Here is a 20,632-nt window from a genome sequence, read left to right on the forward strand (position 1 = left end):
TACCCTGAAAGTGATTAATTGGTGGCAGCGATACCAGAATGACCCTGTGATATTTATGTGAAACGATCAGTATCTAACCTGCTAGGAAACTGTTCAGTCATTGCTGATATTTATTCCAGTCATTGCTGATATTTATTCCAGTCATTGCTGATATTTATTCCAGTCATTGCTGATATTTATTCCAGTCATTGCTGATATTTATTCCAGTCATTGCTGATATTTATTCTAATGTATTGAATCCTGATATTTATCCAGTATATTTATTTATTAGAGTCCAACTATTTATTCCTGAGAAACCAGTACACAGCTAATCAAACCCATGTAAGAAATGTGAATGTGATTACCTAAGTGAACTTCCTTAAAACCCAGAGAACTTTTACATAAACGAAACGTATTTTTCTATAACAGTGGTGTGGTGTCCTTCTTTTTGTGTGGTGTGCAGGGAGTTATTATTTGGTCATAGCCGGCTTAACACAACAGCCTTCTACCGCCTTGTCACTCAAGCCAAGCTACTCCCCTTTGTGCTGGGCTTGCCTATCACAGGTCCAACAAGTTGCAACACATATATTCCCATATTCAAATCAAAAGTCAAACAAAATCCAAAGTAGACAAGTCTTTCACAAATATGCCACGGTAAGTGTTCCTAAGACTACCTTACCATACAAGGGCATCCAAAACCTACAATAGGCGCAGCAAAACGGCTCTTACCAATCATAGGCTGTCCAGATTCCAACTGCCAAGTTGTAAATTCGACCAAACTGTCACTGCACGGCAGACCAGCAGAAGAGATCTCAGTCGAAGACCAGCGCCACCTGGATGGTCAGATCGGAAAGTAGGGAAGAACCACCTTGGGTGCCAAGACTCGGGTCTTCTCTGGCAGCGATCGCGTCCAAAGCGAAGTTCCAAACCTTCGTCACGACCAATCCTTCGGGCATCCGAGTCGTCGATGAGCCCCACGTGCCGGGCGCCAATTTGTCGTGCAGGCCTCAGCCAGACCCGCTAGTGCAAGGGGTTCGCCCTTCTGCGCACGAAGTCCTCAGACCCAAAAGGAAAAAGTTGGCACGGAAACTGGAAATGCAAAACATAATGTTTATTACACCTCATGAGGTGGTGCTAAAATTCAGACAGTACCCTTCGGCACTGCGAGAAGTAGCACACAGGGCTACTGAACGCATGGTTTATTTATACCCACACAGGTGCTCAGAAGAAGGCGGTACAAAGCATAAGAGCACATTTTATGTCCATACAAGGTAATATCGAGAAGCACAATCTATCAGTGGGAGGAGCTAACAGTCTTGGGGTCTCGGCTAACATATTTCAATCTAAGGCTAACCATTAACAGATGCGGACCCTAACGGTTAGCGGCAAAACACAGAGATGCTATTATTAGCCTGTTGCCAGGCAGATTCAAAGGCCATGAGCAGAAAGGTAGGACAACGCACATGGTCGGCACGAGGCAACGTGTGGCAGACAAAATGGCTGCCGTGAATCCAAAATGGATGCCGCTAAATGTCAAGATAACGGCCAGAACTAAGATGTCTTTTACTAACGCTCAATTTAATCGCTGCTAAATTACAACATCCTGCCGATTCCCCTCTCTCCACTTAATGCTGGCAGCAAAACGGCCAACTGGTAACAGGTGACTGTGAATATAGGAGGGGATATGAAGGGATGGCATGGCACTCTTTATCCTCTAACCCATCGTCTACTACAGGGCCTTCCTGACACCCGTTTTGCTCACAGGTTAGACATCCCTCCTCGCAGAGTGATTGGTAAGCAGCTGAGTTGAGGTTTTAGCAGGGAGTGACCTTGCAATGACAGAAAGTGCTCCTCTGCCCCAACCCAGAAATGCTTGTTTATTGATAGCAAAAAGCATTCTTGTTTCCAGGCCGAGACCTTAGTCAGGCCGCCTTTGTTCATGATCTATTGATAGCTGCTTCGCCTCATGGACGAATAACAAACCGTCTCATCTGCACAATGTATGTTCAGACCTTATGAGTTGGTCAAGGTGTAGTGATAGTGTTCTTACGAAGTGGAATTCGTAGGCAAAGTAGTTTCATGGAAACTAATCCTTCACTTTCACAGATGCAAATGCGTCAAAAGTCATCATGTTAAAATGGCAGCGTTTCTCCCTGGGCCTAACTGAGCCATGTGACAAACCGTCACAAGTAAGATTTTGAGAAGGGATAAAACAATAGTAGTTTTGAAGCAGTGAGTAGATAGTAGTTAAGCTGGAGAGATTTAGTAGTGAGGTTCAGCCGAGAAATGTATTTAATAAGGTGTTTAACATTCACGCCCATGAAGAGGCCAGATGTTGTGCAAGATGGATTGGCTGATTTGAGAATTGCAATGGGTTCTCAAGGTGAAAAAAAAAGAATTAAAGTGAGAGTGTTCAGCAAAGAGATAAAAGAGAGATGAGGGGCAGTAAGTGAAGTAGCGGGGTGCTCCCCAAAGTCGTGATCTTAGAGGAAAGTACGAAGTAAGGTTAGTGGTAGAGAGTGTGGAGTGAATGATGAGTGGGCTTAGTGATCAGATGATCAGGTGATCAGTGATCTTGAAAGTATGTGCACTTGATATTAGCAGCAGCTAGAGACTGTGTGTTTAGTGCATTTATGTTAGTGACAAGATTTTCTTGGTAAATTTGTCGGGAGGTCAGTAGAATGAATATAGAATTTTATAATGGTCTGGCGTAGGCCATATTAATTTGCTGCATGTGCAGTAGCCTACACATGTTTCTGTTTTCACCCTGGCATGTGCAGGTTGTCAGCTCATCTAGTTCTGTTTACTGATTATGTCAAATGCAGATCTAAATCACTTGTTGATTGGTCCATCCCATATGGTAGATCCTATTTTTTAATCCTCTCTTTTCTCCAGTGAGTTTGGTCAGTAACATACCAATCCAGGTACAGGAGAGAATCCGCTTTAACGCTCTATGCGTCGCCCATAAATCTCTGAAGGGAAACGGTCCACCCCTCATCAGGGCCCTGTTTAGACCTTACAAGGCCTCCAGAAGCCTTCGCTCTGACAAGCTCCACCTGGCCGAGGTTCCTAGAATAATGAGGGCCAGATCGGGTGGCTGCCTCTTCTCATACAATTCGGCCAAGCTTTGGAATTCCTTACCACTCTCTCTCCGGAAAGAATTGAACCACCTGGCTTTCCGGAAACAGCTGAAGACCTGGCTCTTCCCCTAAGGCCCTCCCCCCCACCCCCTTTAGTCCTGCCTCTGGGTAGCCAGGCTCTATATAAAAGCCTTTTTCAGTTCATTTCAATCCTGCCCCCTGCCCGTGCAGTTTCTTTATTACTTCCACTCTCTGTTTGTACTAAGGGTTTCAACCGAGATCTGTGTAACTTTGCAGCTTGTATAACATTTTGCCGACCACGGGTAACTATCAGCTACTCATCGCTAGCCTTAAAATAGACGCTTCCAATGCTGAGAAAGTGCCCTATTTAGAGTTTGGAGGACAGGGGACTCCTTCATAAGTGTGATGGGTCTCCCACCTCCCATGTTTGAAGTTCTATTAACGTTAACGATGTCCAAACTGCATGAGCAGATATGCCCCAGCAATATCCTTGTCGATTCTTGGATATTGCAAGTGACCAGGGAAGCTCTATAGTAAGTACATTGGCTGGACACTTGTCATTACGAGTTCCCCAGCCTCATGAAGGTTTCTCTGAAATACGGGATATTTGATACCAAACATCTCAGCATATTAAACCTGCATTGATTGCAGTGTCTGATTTATAAAAAATTGCACACAGAGTGCCGCGTAGAGGGGTCTCCTAAGATCTACCAATCCTTAGTGTGGTCATTGACTGGCCTGAGCCAGCCTGCTACCACCAGACAGTGTTCTGTCCTCATGGGGAGAGTGCCTGCACATGCCTTTCCTGGGTTGAGGTATTCACACCTCCCCCTGGTCAGCCAGAGCTATCTGTGGCAGGGATTTTCAAAGGCCTTGCCGCCTTGGTAATGCGACCCCAGCCTCTTCTGTTAGAGGGAGCAAGCAATCTTCCTGTCCTCACCCCCTTTTAGGTGCAAGGACAGGTGGGAAACCTTAGATAGAACAGGAGGTGCGCCCCCCGCCCCCTCTGTCAACTCCGCCCCTCAGGTGCTGGAGGCGAGGTGAAGTACACTTTGTAGTGCCCACTATCTTGAAGATGATGCGACTTATCCAATCAGGGCTAGGACTGTGTCCCCTTCGCACAGGAGGTGGGCATGATAGAGGGTATAGACACCCCAGGAAAGGGGCTCATTAGCCTCTACCTGTCACTCCCTTGTAACACCCTCCGGGATTAGTTAGCAGCAGGTCCTCCAGTAGGGATGCATCAGGCAACTGCCCCCCTTCCCGGATGTGACTTTGCAGAGCGTGACCACCTACAAATGTCAGAACAGTTTTTAGTCACCTATTTTATACTTTTGTTGTAGGATCGTGAAGGACACAAGCGCCTGTCCCCTCCACACATCGCCCAGCCGCTCTAAGCTAATCAATCCCCATTTTATGAAGCCCTGCAATCCTCCCACTGTACTTAAGAGATCACCATCATACAGTGGAGTCATTTCAGTCCGTTTACCTTCTCAGCCTAAACACTTGGTAGCCTCTCTACACACCCTTACCACTGTTTGGGTATGAGTAGGTAGGGCACACTCATACTTTCTTCGATACCGCACCGGGGTGGGGTAACCTCTCTTGCCCTTGGCCAATCTATCTACCCGGGAAGCAGGATCCTCACGGTCCGCAAAAACCCAGTTGTTGACTGCCACCAGCTGCGAGGCCCAGTAATACTTGAGAATGCTCCGGACCGCCAGTCCACCTTAATAAACTCCCCTCTGCAACTTACTCAGTGTGACGTGCCACCATCCCACAACAGGAGGCGAAGTTCTCAGACTACCTTTTAAAAAAAAATGTCTGGTGGGATCTTAAAGGAAATTTTTTGCACAATGTACAGGAGGCCCTGGAGGGTCATCACTTTAAATAGGGCCACCCAGCCCAGTAAGGAGAGCGGGAGCGCCCGCAAGTGTGGGGCATCCCATCAAAGTCCCTAATTTCGGGAGTATGTTCCTGCCTGTGCTCTCTTGTAATAAACACAACCAAATATTTAAAGCCATGTAATGCCTCGCGAACTACACACCTAGAGTGCAGCCGCAGGGTCCCTGCCACCAGCAGGAATGTTAAGGGCTTCTTCCAGTTGATATTATATCCTGAAATATCTCCAAGTATCTGAAAACTGTGTAGGATTCGTTCACTTGAGAAGGCTGGCTACATGTCATATAACAAAATGTCTGAGTAGACGGAGATTCTCACATCCCACTTCTTATCAACTGGAATACCCCATATGAGATTTCCTGGTGAACCCAAACATGTGTGAAGAGCATGGGAGACAAGGAACATCGGCGCATGCTCTCTAGAGGGTCCACATACAAGAGCTTAACAGCAGCGCCCCTGGTTCAGCAAAGGAATCCCCTATTGCATATGGTACTTCTTTAAGGTGTCGGAGATTTAAGCGCGTTCCCTGGTGTGGTATAAAGCCCGATTGATCAGGATGAACCACTGTTGCAATTACTGTCCGCAGGCAGATCGCCAGGGTGTTCGCAAGGACCTTAGTCTCAATATTAAGCGGGGAGATAGATCTATAAGACCCGCACTCAGTTGCTGGTTCGTCCTTTTTGGGATGACCGCCACCTTAGATGTTCTTTGGTCCTCCGGGAGACACCCTTATTTTCAGGCAGTCTGAAACCTACTCTGGAGGTACTCCCTGATTTTATCCATCATGCTTTTATATCATTCTAACGGGAGCTCATCAGGCCCCGTCGCTTGCCCTGTTTGCAAGGTTCCTGTTGTTTTATTTATTTAGTCTACTGTCAGGTCTTGGTCTAGTGCGTCTCGGTCCTCATTCGTTAGCATTGGCAGGGTCAGGTCTTTCCGGAAGTCTCTCCCAGTATTTCCGTCCCCTTGTTGTCAGTGTCCTCAAGGATCCAGTTCCGTCCTTTGTCTTGTCTCCCTAACCATGTAAGCAACTCATTGGCTTTATCAACGACATCATAGAGACAATGCTGGGTAGCCTGTGCATGAGTGCACGCTATTTTTCATTAGTGCTCTTAATGTGTGCTGCTTCAGTTGATGGTGTAATGGGAGAGAAACTGATTCCCCACTTGCAAACCGAACCTCCAGGAAAGCACATTCCTTGTCCTGAGCCTCGCACTTCAATTTACGTTCCTTCGACATTCTCCCAATCAAGGCTTGTGTCTGGCCTCGAATCACTGCCTTAAATTCACCCTATAGCATGCAAGCTGATTCAACAGGCCGCCCGTTCTCCTTAAAATAGAAGTCTGCTCTATCTCTCATACGACCTTTGAACGTCTTGTCTTTTAAATATCACGGATCAACCATTGGGGGTAGGGTGAAGTCCACAACCGGCCCATCGAGTTGCACCTCCACCAGCGAATGGTCTGAGATTCCCCCTGCTATGTGCGTAGCAGCTCTAAAATCAACTTTATGGACAGTCTGGGTGAAAGGATGGTGCAGGCATGCCAGACTACCATATGCTGTAGACAGGTGCGTCCGGTTCTGATACCCTCTTCCCCTCTAGGGGCATTTAGGAGTATCATGAATATAGTATAGGTGCAGTTCTGTCACTCCAGTCACCCCAATGCGTATATGCTCTGTTGTAAGTGTCTTACCCTTTCATAGGATGAGTCAGTCTTGTCTGGGTCTCTTTCCTGTTTCCCGGCAGCTTGTTGTGGAGCGCTTTTGTCCTGGATGTAGGGCTGCATTCAGTAGGGCACCCACTCTTCTTTTCTTTACAGTTGCCTGAAGATCAGCAGTCCCAAGGTAGCAGTCACACCTGGCCTGTCTGTAAGTGCAGCCCCCTCTGGAGGCCTGACCATCAGCAATTGAGCCCACATTGTGGCCGGCTGGACCACAGGCGTAAGCTTAGGCAGGGTGGTCGACACTTGAGTAGTTGTAGTCCCTCATGGGCCTCTGACACAGAGTAGTCAGAAATTCAGCAGCTAAAAGCCCAACACATTCTCTCCAGGAAGTCAGTAGATTCAGACCCTGTTGTGTTAGGAATTTGGCAAATGGAACCTTGAACACGCCGTTGGCAGCACACAATCTTCCAACTGGGCCTCAACAATCACTTTGTTGTAGAGTTTTATTTTTTGCCTTGAACTGTTAGGAGAGTCTTGGCGGGGCGGGGGGGAAGTCCCTCAGACTAGCTGGTCCTGCTGGATGGCTCTCCGGCCCGCCCTACAGATAACGAGGATGTGTCGGACCTTGCTTCTTCCAGGACAGCCTTGTCCTCCCTTCCCTTTCTTACCAGACAGGCAGGCTTCTAGGCAGACTTCTAGGCTCTTCATGACAGGTACACAGGTTCTCCATTAAGTAATGCAGCCTGCAGGTGATGTCCCCTCAACTTAGATAGGCTGACACCATCCCTGGTGTGACAGCAGGCACCTGAGTACTTTGTAGAGCACTTAATTCCTTGGTAACAGAGGACTTTGAACTCGGGTATAAAAGAGGGACAGATGGTCCCACTTGTATACACAACTGGCAGGCAGGAGATGCTGTTTACTCTGTCGCACTCTCACATTGCATTTATTCTACGCGCACCAACACCCTTAACACCCAGGCATAGAAATGGAGCATTACATGGGTGTGTCAGTAGGAAGCCACTACACTGACCATGATGCAAAGATCTCATCAGGCTATTGATCCTTACAACAGGGTGCATTGCCACCGCCGCTCTAGCTGTTAAACCCATGACAGTCCTCTGCCTTAAATAAGGGCACACTTGGTGTGACCCTCCAGGTCACAGGACCGGTCCAAGACCTCTCATAGTCCCTTGTTAGAAGTTGCACAATACTGGGGTGGCAGAAAAATCTCATGTAATTGTTTTGTGGTAGATTTATCCCAGTAACATGCAGTTCGAGGCATGTGGGCCGCTAAATTCATATCTTGTGCATAGATCGCCGCCTAGTGTTGGGTCCGGATGATTGCACCTTGTTGTCCTGGAAGAGTCTTTTGAGTATCACGAGATAGGTGGCTCCTCCCCTGGACTACAGTGCGCATGGGCATCTTCTCCATCCTCAGATTGTTTTTTTCCGCCATTGGGTTCGGATGTGTTCTGTGACTCGTGTTCGGAACCTAAGGAAAAACGTTAGTTTCTACAGGCCAAAAGGCCTTTGAAGCGTCGGTATTGTTCTTCGTTCGGTGCTGAGTTATATTGTCCGGTTCCCGGATACCTAAGCACGTGTGCTTTTGATGAACTTTTTAGGCCCGACCGAAGTTCTGACATCGGCGATGGAAACTGGGACCCCGTTCAAACGTTGTCCACTTTGTGACTCGAAGTACCCTTCATCAGACGTGCACCCGGTGTGCAGCGATTGTCTATCTCCAGACCACGACGAGGAGAGTTGCCGGGCTTGTGCGAAATTCAGGTCGGAAGGGGCGCTCGCTCTTCGACGTGAGGCGAGACCACCGGCGCGAGAGGCGCTAGAACCGGAGAATATCTTCGAGGCTGGGGACGACGAGGGCGTCCAAGAGGAGGAACCAGAACAACTCTCCGATCCGGCCTCCTATCAAGACTCTTACTACAGAGAGGTAGAAAATGTAGAAGACAATGAAGACGTCGAGGTAAGAGACGTCGTTATGAATATCGGAGTCGCGGAGGGCGACTCGAGTGATGAACAAGAACCTACCGACGTGTCGGGGGTCGAAAGTGACACTGTCTGGTCAAAGGCTCAGGTCGAAGCATCGCCGCAAGGACTTAGCCAAGATCTTTCTACTCATTCTACAGCCCCGCTATCTTGCCCGGCTAAGAATATATCAGAGCCATCGGTGGTTGCGCCTTCGAAAACGAAACTGAAACTGACTAAGGACAAATCGAAACTGAAACTGGTTCCTCCAGGATTCGTTTCTCAAAGCTTCGATCTTCCGGATTGTACTAAGGCTCAGAGTGTCATTGACCTTTCTAGGTCACATAAGGGTGCCAACCCGAAGATCGGCATGCCCAAGAGGGTGTCGAAAGCCGAAACAGACGGATCGTCGGCATCTAAGGCAGCCCTGAGGGGCGTGAACACTGAAGACGGACTCGAGTCGCAGCAGCCCCTCAGTCCGGAGGCATACAGGGATATGCTGGTGAAGCTTCTCGACGAGAAGGAGAAAATGGCCGCGTTGGAACGTGACGCATCAAGCCACCGCCATTTTGGGACACAAGGCGCCCCAACTAGATCGAAGTTGGAGACGGCCGCAAAGAAGGTCAAACAGACATCGGGGCACCCACCGATAGTATTTGGGTTGCCTCCGACCGCAAGACCCAAGATGTCTAAGCCAGTGCAGGGCCCCGACCCTGCGAAAACGATGTCCAGCTTTAAGGAACGGTACTGCACTCCTGAAAGCGCTAGTCTTACCCAACCCCCCTCCGAGGGGTCGAAGGGTTTGTACATTGACTCTGCAACCAGAAGACTCACCCTCGTGAAACGGAAGATCTTACCGGAAAAGGGGATGGAATCATATCGAATTCTCCTCAAAAAGAAACGAGGCTCTGCTGCCTCGCCAGTACTTTTCGAGCCTGTATGGCCTTACGAGCAGGCCTTTACGCATTCCCCCGCACTCACAGACGATGGTGGGGGTGATGGACAAAATGATGAACAATTTAATTACCCTGATGCATCTCAAGATGTGGGTCACGACCAAGGCACGTCGGACACACAGCAGTTCCAAGTGAAGACAGCACCCATGGAGGGTACTGCGGCCTTCAACGCCCTTATTGAAAGGGCGGCGTTGAATCACGATGTGGTCATGCATGCAGACCCGATTGAAGAGGACTTCTTGTTTGACACTTTCGCTACATCGGAAAGATCAGTGAAGACACTACCGATGCTCAAGGGTATCCTCAAGCATGCCACTGACATTTTCAAGGACACAACCAGAGCAAGGGTGGTGAACCCCCGTATTAGAGGAAATACAGGCCTGCCCCTGTGGACCCTACGTACATAAAGGGTCAACTGCCGTTGGACTCGCTGGTGGTGTCCAATGCCCGGAAGAGGGCGAACTCGCAGACGAGTGGTGATGCTCCTCCCCCCGAAAAAGAGTCTAAAGTGCTAGAGGCTTCTGGGAAGCGGGTTGCTGCGCATGCGGCTACCATTTGGAGGATAGCTAATACACAGGCCCTACTGGCCAGATATGACAGGGCACACTATGACACTCTAGAGCAACTATTACAACACTTGCCTGACGAGTATAAGGATGGGGCGGACATGTTGATTCAGGAAGGGAAACTGATTTCAAATGTGTCCATCAAGTGTGCGCTAGATGCAGCAGACACTGCAGCCAGGGCTATCAACACTAGCGTAATGTTGAGGAGACAGGCGTGGTTGAGGATTTCAGGTTTTAAGCCAGAAATACAAACAAGTCTACTGAATCACCCCATAAACCCAGATTCCCTATTTGGGCCTGACGTTGATACCATCCTTGAAAAAATAAAGAAAGATAATGAGACGGCTAAGTCTATGGGAGCTTTACAGTCTCAGCAGTTCAGGGGTGGTTCCTTTCGTCGCTCAAATAACAGAGGAACCTCGAGGGGGCAAACGTCTCAGCAGACACAGTTCAATAAAGGCGCTACACAGAACACCTTCAATAAGAACAAGAGGGGTGGATACCGTGGTAACAGCACCAAGGGCAGAGGACGCGGTAACAATAACGCCAGGTCCTCCGCAAATAACAAACAGTGACGTCTTGTCACTGCCCCCGGACCACATAACACCGGTCGGGGGGCGACTTCAACAGTTCCTGCCAGTCTGGGAAGGCATTACCACAGACAGGTGGGTGAGAAAACTTATCCAGTTCAGGTATTGTTTAGAACTGACATCCACTCCACCCGACATACCACCAAGACACCATCCTATGTCCGCAGAGCACATACTCTTATTACAGCAGGAGGTGCAAAAGGGGGCCATAGAGCTGGTGCCTTTAGAGGAGCACGGAACAGGGGTGTACTCTCTCTATTTCTTAGTCCCGAAGAAGGACGAGTCTCTCAGACCCATTTTAGACCTGAGACCCCTGAACCTGTACATCCTCTCAGGGCATTTTCATATGCTGACTCTGCAGCAGGTTCTGCCCCTGCTCAGTCAAGGGGATTTTCTGGCAACCTTGGATCTGAAGGATGCATATTTCCATATACCTATATATCAGGCACACAGGAAATACCTCAGGTTCACTATACAGAACAAACACTACCAGTTCAAGGTACTGCCTTTCGGAGTGACCACTGCTCCCCGAGTGTTCACCAAGTGCTTGGCGACGGTGGCGGCACACCTTCATAGACAACATAATCATGTTTATCCCTATCTGGACGACTGGCTTGTTCAAGCAAAGTCGCCCGAACAGTGTGTCGACCACGTGTCACGTACAATTCATCTTCTGCACAGCTTGGGATTTTCTCTAAACTATCCCAAGTCGCATCTGCAGCCCGCTCAAGTGCAACAGTACTTGGGAGCGACACTGGACACTGACAGCGTCAGCCCAGCCAACTCAGGTGCGGATCAACAGCATGCAAATGCTGATTCGCAGATTCAGACCTCAGCACTCACTTCAAGCGTGAGTGTTTTTGCAGTTGATAGGCATGATGGCCTCCTGCATATTCATAGTCTCGCACGCGAGACTGCACATGCGTCCGCTCCAAGAGTGTCTAGCACGGCAGTGGAACCAGGCTCAAGGACATTTGAAAGACCTAGTGTTGGTGACCGGTCGTGCATACAACTCTCTGCATTGGTGGAACCCACACAACCTTTGCAAGGGACGACCATTCCAGGAGCCTGTACCACAAATAGTGCTCACGACGGACGCATCCCTCCTGGGATGGGGGGCGCATCTCCTTCATTACACAGTGCAGGGACTATGGTCGGACCAACAGAAGAAGATGCATATCAACCTGTTGGAACTGATGGCGATCTTCATGGCGGTGAAGGCTTTCAAGATGCATCTGTGCTACAAGGTCGTGTTGATCCGGACGGACAACATGACGCAATGTATTACATTTAGAAGCAGGGAGGCACTCACTCTCCACAGTTCTCACCTGGCTCAGAGCATGTGGAAGTGGGCCATTCAGAGGAACATTTTCCTCATGGCGGAGAACCTCCCGGGACAGGACAGCCAGATGACGGATCTGCTCAGCAGGCACAGCCATCAGGTGCACGAGTGGGATTTTCATCCCTCGGTACTGCAGCCGTTCTTCCAGCAGAGTGGGGAAAACCAGAGATAGACCTGTTCGCCACAAACGAGAACGCAAAATGCCCAAGCTTCGCCGCCAGGTTCCCACACCCACGGTCTCAGGGCAATGCGATATGGATTAACTGGTCAGGCAGATTTGCGTACACTTTTCCGCCAGCCCCTCTCATACCTCTGGTGGCGCAGAAACTGAGACAACACTCGATGACCCTCATCCTGGTTGCTCCAACGTGGGTGAGGCAAGCATGGTACACCACGTTCCTAGAACTTTCCGTGGTGCCTCATCAAAGACTGCGTCTTACACCCAGTCTTCTCACCCAGAGCCATGGCGAGGTTCAGCACCCAGATCCGCAACAGTTAAACCTTGCAATATGGCTCCTGAAGTCATAAAATTTGGGTATCTAAATCTGCCCCCTGATTGTATGGACATCATTAAGGAGGCGAGGAGGCCTACGACTCGAGCATGCTATGCCGCCAAATGGAAACGTTTTGTCATTTATTGTTCCAACCATGACATTAACCCGCTAGATGCATCCACGCAGAACATCATTTGTTACCTGTTACACTTGTACAGATGCAATCTGGCGTACAGTTCCATCCGTATACATTTGGTGGCAATAGCGGCTTACTTGCAGAACAGACAACACCTGTCACTGTTCAGAGTTCCTGCCATAAAGGCTTTCATGGAAGGACTCAAAAGAGTCATTCCTCCCAGAAGACCACCTTCTCCAGTCTGGAACCTTAACTTAGTTCTGACCAGACTAATGGGACCTCCTTTCGAGCCCCTCCACTCTTGTGAGATTCAGTTCTTAACGTGGAAGGTGGCTTTTTTAATAGCGATTACGTCACTAAGACGGGTTAGCGAGCTGCAAGCCCTAACTGTTCAGGAACCTTTTATTCAAGTGCATGCTAATAGGGTAGTTCTACGCACCAACCCTAAATTCATGCCCAAGGTAGTCTCTCAGTTCCATATCAATCAGACCATAGAGCTACCGGTTTTCTTCCCTAATCCAGACTCAGTTGCAGAAAGATCACTGCACATGCTAGACGTGAAAAGAGCTCTCCTGTATTACATAGACAGGACAAAGGATTTTAGGAAGACTAAAATACTCTTTGTAGCTTTCTCACCACAGCACAAAGGCAAACCCATTTCCAAGGCAGGAATAGCCAGATGGATTGTGAAGTGTATTCAGATTTGTTATCAGAAGCTAAACGCACACTGACAGTCCTCCCGAGAGCGCATTCAACACGCAAGCTAGGGGCATCCATGGCTTTCCTGGGGAACATTCCATTAGAGGACATATGCAGAGCAGCCACATGGAATAACATACATACATTTACAAAACACTACTGTGTAGATGTGCATTCCAAGCAGCAAGCTTCTGTAGGACAGGCTGTTCTGAAGTCTCTTTTTCAGGCTGCTGCAGCTGGCTCGGGCAACCACCGCTAGGGGAGAAACTGCTATCCATTCTATGCACAAGATATGAATTTAGCGGCCCACATGCCTCGAACGGAATATGCTACTTACCAGTATGCATCTGTTCTTGGCATGTAGGGCCGCTAACATTCATATCGCCCTCCCATCCTCCCCGGTGCCTGTCGCAGCTGTAGCAGTCAGAATTATTTGCAAGCATGGTCATCAATTATGATATTTAAAACTCCATCCCTGCCACAATGGCGAAAAACAATCTGAGGATGGAGAGGATGCCTATGCGCACTGTAGTCCAGGGGAGGAGCCACCTATCTCGTGATACTCAAAAGACTCTTCCAGGACAACAAGGTGCAATCATCCGGACCCAACACCAGGCGGCGATCTATGCACAAGATATGAATGTTAGCGGCCCTACATGCCAAGAACAGATGCATACTGGTAAGTAGCATATTCCATTACCAGTTTGACGCAATTGATTGGGGAGTTGCCACAAGGAACAGATTCTTCTGCCTGTTAAACCGCATGCCATTCATTATTTCACAATGTTTTGGGGCTTTTATTTACCACTTGATTTAAGCAGGTGGTAGATATATGCATGTGGTTGGTTGGGGGGCGATGGGTGAAGCAGGGGAGGGAAGGGTAAAGAAATGTCTAACAAAGGGAAGAATTGTGTGTTTCCCCCAGTTAGTAAAAAAACAGCATACGTCTTGGCTGCTTCTGCTGCACCCACAGTCTTGTGGGTCTTTTCAGTCTAATTTTCCTGTCTGGACAAAAATGGTGTCCTGTTTTTCTGCACCCGTTACATCCAGGTGCAGCAAAACCTAACAAAGGATAATCAGGTGGAATAAAAGGACCACATGAAAGTACGCCTTAATTTCATTGCCCTCGATTCATACTCTGGACCATAGTTGAGGGATATGTCTAGGCATAATCCTCGCAATACACAATAGATTTGTGTGCGGCAGAGGCCAAACTCAAAAGTCAGGATACTAGATACAAGTAGGTGGTAACTCAGGGCAGGGGAAAAATGCCTGTTGTCCATGGAGGGGAAATTCCCGTCCCAGAAATCCAGATTAAAAATTAATTAATAGTATCCTTTTTAGGTCTCGCTATTCGATGCACACGCATTGAGCTTGCGAGGATATAGGGCCTTAACCAGAGTTTAACCAAAAAGCTGATTTGATACAGTGCACGTGGCTTTCAGGCGTGGCCTAAAGCACGTGCACAGCATCAAATCGGCTTTTTGTGTAAACATCTGTTACTTAGCTCCGCCAGCAGCTCTTCCCGCTCCGCCCCTTGCTCTCCGCCCCCTGCCTCCCCAGCCGCCAGCACCTCCCCTCATCCGTTCCCCAGCAGCATCTGTTCCCCAGCCTGCCGAGAGCAGCTCTTCCCGCTCCGCCCTCTCCCCACTCTCTCTCCCCTCACGACGCTCCTCCCGCTCCGCTCCGCCCCCCTCCCCACTCTCTCTCCCAGCACACCTCCCCTTCTAGCATACAGCACGGTATTCAGGCATCAGCTGGACATGTGGAAAATGTCCTAGATTCTTATAGTGCAACTTGTAGAGATTGCATAAACTGCTCGACACTATTTTGTTCTGTGATGTTGAGATCACTCACACTGACACATAGACCTTGGTCTACTCTTAGTCAATCAGCCTATAATCCACTTTACAGCAACACATCGCCCATAACAAGGATGCTCCGCCAGCAGCTCTTCCCCTCCCCACTCTCTCTCCCAGCACACCTCCCCCCGCTCCGCCCCTTGCTCTCCGCCCCCTGCCTCCCCAGCCGCCAGCACTCCACACTGACACAGCCTGCCGAGAGCAGATCTTCACGCTCCGCCCTCTCCCCACTCTCTCTCCCCTCACAACGCTCTTCCCGCTCCGCCCCCTCCCCACTCTCTCTACCAGCACACCTCCCCCTCCAGCATACAGCACAGAATTCAGGCATCAGCAGGACATGCGGAAAATTTCCCAGATTCTTATAGCGCAACTTGTAGAGATTGCATAAACTGCTCGGTAAATAGAGAAAGTTACACACTATTTTGTTCTGTGATGTTGAGATCACTCACACTGACACATAGACCTTGGTCTACTCTTAGTCGATCAGTTTATAATCCACTTTACAGCAACACATTGCCCATAACAAGGTTGCTCCGCCAGCAGCTCTTCCCGCTCCGCCCCTTGCTCTCCGCCACCTGCCTCCCCAGCCGCCAGCAACTCCCCTCATCCGTTCCCCAGCAGCATCTGTTCCCCAGCCTGCCGAGAGCAGCTCTTCCCGCTCCGCCCTCTCCCCACTCTCTCTCCCCGCCCACTCCCTTTCCCTCACTTCCCTCTCACTCTCTCCTCACTCCTCTCTCCTCCCTCACCCTCTCCCTCCCTCTCTCCTCTCTCCTCTCCCCCTCTCTCTCCTCTCTCCCTCTCTTTACCTTCCCTCTGCTCTAATTTTTCTCCCTCTCCCCATCTCCCCCTCTGCCTGCTCTCCTCTCTCCCTCCCTCCCCCCTCTGTCCTTCGCTCTCGTCCTCCCCCTCTCTTCTAAACCCTCCCTCTTTCCCTCTACCCTCTCTCCTTTTCCCTCTCTCCCTTTCCCTCTCTCCCTTTACCTCACTTCCCTCTCCCTCTCTCCATTTCCCTCTTTTACCTCTCCTCTCTCCCCATCTCTCTCTCTCTCCTCTCTCCCCCCTCTCTCTCCCCTCCGTCCTTCGCTCTCGATCCCCCCCTCTATTTGCTAAAATAATCACAAATCTAAAAACAAAATTAATACTTTTATTTAGAAGGGAAAAAAACGTAACAAAAAAAAAAACCTTTTCCACACCAAAAACTCTAAACTATCCTATGGCGAGACCTATTGCATTTCCAATGCTTGTTTAAATATCTGTTTGGTGCCAGTGCATATGACTTTAATTTATGCCTTTGGGATTCAATGTTACAAGTCTATAGGGTGCATATATCCTTAGGTGGCTTAATAAAATGTTGAAAATTCTATAAATCCTCACTCCTACATCCAAGTACTCTCAGGCTACCCTTCTACACTCTGCTCTGTCTGAAAAACAGCTCAACATTGTCAAAATTCTGCAACTCTGCATTGACTTGGCTTGTAAATTATATTTTTGGAAATGTTCTTGTATTAACTATTTAATTTTAATACTATAGGTGATTGAAATTACTGACGAAGAAAGCAAGATTTAGCACCAGGCAACTGAAGTCAGTGCCATAGGAAGGATTATTTTGAAAAACTGAAGGACATCCAGCCTTCTATGTTTAAACAATTTCCAAAATCTCGGTGTGGCGAGGAAGTGGGAGCTGAGGAAAGTACTATACTGTAAGTGAAGTCTCTAATTTAGTATTTCATTAACCCAGAGCAAAGCCCTATCTGTGCACAGAATAACGTTCATCTAAAACATCATGTAATTCCAGAGAGGAAGCACACACTGCATAAAAGAAAGTTATAACAAAAGGTATCTTCTGCATACCATCAAGGAAAAAAGACGCTGAGAGAAGACTCCGAAGCTGACACGTTAACAACCGAAAGATTGGAAAATCACCTTTGTTCAACAACCGTTTTTAACCAGTTACACAAGTTTGAGACTATCTGACTCTGGGTAGAAAACCACGACCCACTCTGCTAACTCTTGCGAAAACCTTAAAAATTCACCACTTTATTGTGTTCATAACCATCTCAGATTGTTTATTTTTTATTGTGTACTGTTCTGTAATTCTATGTAAATCGCCTCAACAGTATCTGCTGTGAATGAGTGATATGTAAAACTGTTGAATATAAAAATGGATTAAATGAGCACAGTTGCGCTATAGGTAATGTAAATAAATCCTCGTCTTCAGAACTACAAACCTTAACCTTACACCAAACATAGAAAGGGTAAAAGGAACTGATGTTCTGAGACTCGTGCACGTTCTAACGCCCTCAGTTACTGCCATTACGTCAGTGCAAAAAGGTACTTATCAGTTTAATTAATAAATATCAGACTAACACCTTATCACTGCATTGCTAAGAACCTATACAAATAGATTTGAGAAAATCTTCAGTCACAAAATAAGTTGCTGCCGGATAGGCTATAACCTAAAGACTATTATCTGCTAGAAATATTTCGACAGGTGTTACAGGGCTGCTTCCAGACATAGTTTGCTCAATTCAAGTGTTAAAAAGATTACACACAATTTCTTTTAGAGATAAATGCTGAACATTATCTAAACAAGCCTAACTCTAAAATCGGGTTCACTCTTACTGTGGCATATAAGCAAGAGAAAACTAAACATAGAGATATTAACTCTAGGAATACACCTTAAAAAAACACGGACTGTGAGAACAAATTCAGTGTTCAAAACCGCCTCAATCAAGGCAAAATAACCTAAGTCGGGGGAAAAAGTTACATATGCCAAAAAAGATACAGCCATAAATCTTATCTCACAGAATTTGACACAATGCACACTGGGGGAAACCACTCTCAGTGCAAAGTATGCCAAAAAAGTTTCAGGCGTAAATCTTATCTCACTGTGCATATGAGAATCCACACTGGAGAAAAACCTTATCAGTGCTCTGACTGCCAGAAAAGGTTTAGTGTCAAAGCGAGTCTATATCTACATGCATTAACCCACTCTGGGGAAAAACCTTACCAGTGCGCTGAATGCCCGAAAAGTTTCGCCCGTAAATCGAAACTCACTGAACATATGAGAATCCACTCTGGAGAAAAACCTTATCAGTGCGCTGAATGCCAGAAATGTTTCAGTGACAGAAGAGGACTTACTATACATACAAGGACCCACACTGGGGAAAAACCTTACCAGTGCTCTGAATGCCAGAAATGTTTCAGTGACAAAAGAAGACTTACTGAACATACAAGGACCCACACTGGGGAAAAACCTTACCAGTGCTCTGAATGCCAGGAAAGGTTTTGTAACAAACAAAGCCTTTCTCAACATGCAATAACCCATTCTGTGGAACAACCTTATCAGTGCTCTGAATGCCCGAAAGTTTTCAGTGTAAAACGTATTCTCACACAGCAGACAAAGATCCACACTGGGGCAAAACGTTATCAGTGCTCTGAATGCCACAAATGTTTCAGTGAAAAAAAGAGTCTCACTCGGCATACAAGAACCCACACTGGGGAAAAACCTTATCAGTGCTCTGAATGCCAGAAATGTTTCAATGACAAAAACAGTCTCACTCATCATATAAGAACCCACACTGGGGAGAAACCTTATCAGTGCTCTGAATGCCAGGAAAGGTTTTGTAACAAACGATGTCTTTCTCAACATGCAATAACCCATTCTGTGGAACAACCTTATCAATGCTCTGAATGCCAGAAATGTTTCAGTGTAAAAAGTAGACTCACACGGCACATACGAATCCACACTGGGGAAAAACCTTATCAGTGCTCTGAATGCCAGAAATGTTTCAGTGTAAAAATTAGACTCACACGGCACATAAGAATCCACACTGGGGAAAAACCTTATCAGTGCTCTGAATGCCAGAAATGTTTCAGTTTAAAAAGTAGACTCACACAGCATACAAAGATCCACACTGGGGAAAAACCTTATCAGTGCTCTGAATTCCAGAAATGTTTCACTGACAAAAGAACTCTTTCTCAACATACAATAACCCACACTGGGGAAAAACCTTATCCATGCTCTGAATGTCAGAAATGTTTTAGAGACAAACTCAGTCTCACTCAGCATATAAGAACCCACACTGGGGAAAAACCTTATCAGTGCTCTAAATGCCCAAAAGATTTCATACTTAAATCACTTCTAACTGCACATGTGAGAGTCCACACTGGCGAAAAACCTTATCAGTGCTCTGAATGCCCAAAAGATTTCACACTTAAATCACTTCTAACTGGGCATGTGAGATTCCACACTGGGGAAAAACCTTATCAGTGCACTGAATGTGACAAATGTTTCAGGGTAAAAAGCAATCTCACTCAGCATATAAGAACCCACACTGGGGAAAAACCTTATCAGTGCTCTGAATGCCAAAAATGTTTCGGGCAAAAAAACAGTCTCATTAATCATATAAGAACCCACACTGGGGAAAAACCATATCAGTGCTCTGAATGCCAAAAATATTTCTGCCAAAAAAACAGTCTCATTAATCATATAAGAACCCACACTGGGGAAAAACCATATAGGTGCTCGAATGCCAGATATGTTTCAGTAAAAAAGGCAGTCTCACTTACCATATAAGAACCCACACTGGGGAAATACCTTATCAGTGCTCCAAATGCCAAAAATGTTTCAGCCTTAAATGTAATCTCACTAAACATATGAGAATCCATACTGGAGAAGAAAATTATCAGTGCTCTAATTGTCAGAAAAGATTCAGAGGTAGAGATAATTTCAAGCGCCATAAGAAAACACACCATCAAAATATTTTAGTGCCAGAAAAGCATCAGTTTTAAACACAATCTCCCTCTACATGAGCAGACGCACACAGGGGAAAAACTTTACCAATGCTGTGAATGCCAGAAATTCCTATCTGATAGGCACAGCCTCACTAATCATAAGCGATTCTCCATACTGATGAAAAACTTTATGAGTGTTCTGAATGCCAAAAGAACTGCAGAGAAAAACGCTATCTCACCATGAGAAACTCCACACTGGAGAAAATCCTTACGCCAAAAAAGCTAGTATCTGAAAGTCAGAATCTGAAAGAAACACGTTAGTGTTAGATTCCTTACCTAAGAATTACCCCCAGGCGTCAGACTGGATACGGAAAGTTTTTCGTCAGCAGTACCCCTGCACGTCGGTAGGCGTCGTCTGCGGCTCCGTCGTCGGTGTCGTGATCGCCGGAATGATGTCGCTGGAGTACTTAGACGCCGCCCTCGTGCGCTGACGTCAGTTCTTCTTTTTTCCGCGCCAGCTAGCGCAGATCCGGGAAGAGCACGTAACTTTAGTCATTTTTTTACTAACTTTTTGGACATTTTTGTCTATCTTTGTCGAGTCGACTCGACTCCTGGTGC

The 20,632-nt window shown here is 47.2% G+C and overlaps 1 protein-coding gene and 1 pseudogene across 2 annotated transcripts in view; one reads left to right on the forward strand and one right to left on the reverse strand.

The window, feature by feature from the left end:
• The window catches only part of LOC144807017 (uncharacterized), a 502,862-nt gene that overhangs the window by 302,726 nt on the left and 179,504 nt on the right, over window positions 1-20,632 (reverse strand). The gene's annotated exons all lie outside the window — the stretch shown is intronic.
• LOC144804802 (uncharacterized) lies at window positions 18,299-20,071 on the forward strand (annotated as a pseudogene).

The sequence above is a fragment of the Lissotriton helveticus genome, chromosome 1_2, assembly GCF_964261635.1.
Source record: "Lissotriton helveticus chromosome 1_2, aLisHel1.1, whole genome shotgun sequence".
Classification (NCBI taxonomy): Eukaryota; Metazoa; Chordata; class Amphibia; order Caudata; family Salamandridae; genus Lissotriton; species Lissotriton helveticus.